This window comes from Carlito syrichta, unplaced genomic scaffold, assembly GCF_000164805.1.
Source record: "Carlito syrichta isolate Samal-C Ts95f unplaced genomic scaffold, Tarsius_syrichta-2.0.1 Scaffold303048, whole genome shotgun sequence".
Classification (NCBI taxonomy): domain Eukaryota; kingdom Metazoa; phylum Chordata; class Mammalia; order Primates; family Tarsiidae; genus Carlito; species Carlito syrichta.
Window position 1 is genome coordinate 70,720 of NW_007247144.1, and position 1,950 is coordinate 72,669.

At 42.3% G+C, this 1,950-nt stretch overlaps 1 protein-coding gene across 1 annotated transcript in view; it reads right to left on the reverse strand.

The window, feature by feature from the left end:
• ZKSCAN1 (zinc finger with KRAB and SCAN domains 1) overlaps positions 1–1,950 on the reverse strand; it is a 22,542-nt gene that overhangs the window by 9,625 nt on the left and 10,967 nt on the right. The window lies entirely within an intron of this gene.

The following is a 1,950-nucleotide window of genomic DNA, read 5'->3' on the forward strand; positions in this document are numbered from 1 at the left end:
GCCCAACTAATTTTTGATTTATTGTAGAGATGAGGTCTTGCCAAGTTGCCCAGGCGGGTCTCGAACCCTCAGGTTCAGGCAATCCACCCACCTCAGCCTCCCAAAGTGCTGGGATTACAGGCTGAACCACCGAGCCTGGCTGAGAAGTATATCTTTAAAAAGTCTTTTATGTTTTGACTGTATTTACCTTTCCTGTGTTTGGATATGTTTAGATACACAAATACCACTGTGTTACAATTGCCTACTGTGCTTAGTACAGTAACATGCTGTACAGGTTTGTATCCTAGGAGCAATAGGCTAGGCCATATAACCTAGCTGTGTAAGCTGGCCACCTAGGTTTGTGTAAGTACACTCTATGGTGCTTGCATGATAAATTATCTAGCAAGGCATTTCTCAGAATGTATCCTGTTGTTAAGTGACTCATGACTGTGCTTTTAGCATTTCATTGTTTTTACTGACACTTTATGTACTTACTTTGATTTTAAAATTGGATAAAGACATATTTTCCACAAAGAGAAAAAACAACCCTCATTTTTTTTTTTTTTTTTTGAGTTGGAGTCTCACTGTTGCCCAGACTGGAATGCAGTGGCCACTCTCGGCCACCGCAGCCTCGACCTGCTGGGCTCCGGCGATCCTTCCGTTTCAGCCTTCCGAGTAGCCGGAATTACAGGCGCGCTACCACACCCGGCTAATTTTTTATTTATTGTAGAGATGAGGTCTCACCTGCCCAGGCGGGTCTCAAACCCATGGGCTCAGGCAATTCACTCACCTCAGCCTCCCAAAGGCGCGGGATTACAGGCTGAGCTACCGAGCCCGGCTGTAACCCTCATTTTTATTATACGACCTTGATCCAATTTTTTTCTCAGGTTCTTCAACACTCCCAAAAGTTTTTCCATTTTTTCCAGTTTGAAAATTTGGAAAATAACGTAGAAGAGAGTGATGCAATACAATATTTTTATGTATTTTAAATAAAATGAATCTTTATTTAAGATTTATGATCCTGGGCTGGGCTCGGTGGCTCAGCCTGTAATCCCGCTTTGGGAGGCCGAGATGAGTGAATTACCTGAGCCCATGAGTTAAGACCCGCCTGGGTAACTTGGCGAGACCTCATCTCTACAATAAATCAAAAAAATTAGCCGGGCGTGGTAGTGTGCGCCTGTAGTTCCAGCTACTTGGAAGGCTGAGGCGGAAGGACTGCCGGAGCCCAACAAGTCGAGGCTGCGGTGGCTGGGAGCGGCCACTGCACTCCAGTCTGGGTGACAGAGTGAGAATCCAACTGAAAAAAAAAAAAAAAAAGATTTATGATCCTTATAAAGATAAATTGTGACATACTACTACAACGTTTCAAAACCTTGGCTGGAAATAATATATCATCTGTTCCAAGTACTTTCCTACTAAAAATGTGCTAGACATTTGGAATATTAAGAATCAAATAGAATGTCCATCACATTTGTTATGCATAGTTTATTTACCTCCTTAGATTGGTCTGAAATTGTATTATTATTATCAAAATTATTATTATTATTATTATTATTATGAGTCTGGGTCTCTGTCACCCAGGCTGGAGGGCACTGGCATGACATGGCTCACTGCAGCCTCGACTTTCCAGGCTCGGGCAATCCGGCTATCCCAGTCTCCTGCGTAGCTGAGACTAAAAGCATGCATTATCATGACTGGTTAATTTTTAAATTTTTTTGTAGAGACAGGGTCTCACTATGCTGCTAGGCTGGTCTTAAAATCCTGAGCTCAAGCAATCCTCTCACTCTGGCTTCCCAAAGTGCTAAGATTATAGGCGTGAGTCACCACACTCAGCTTTAAGGTGTGATTCCCCTTGTATTTAGTAATAATGACAACAACATATAACAAAAGAAAGCATGCTTCTGTATCACAGGCACTCAGCAACACAGAGAGGGCACTCTCATCCTGAATAATTTCTTTTTTTTTTTTTTT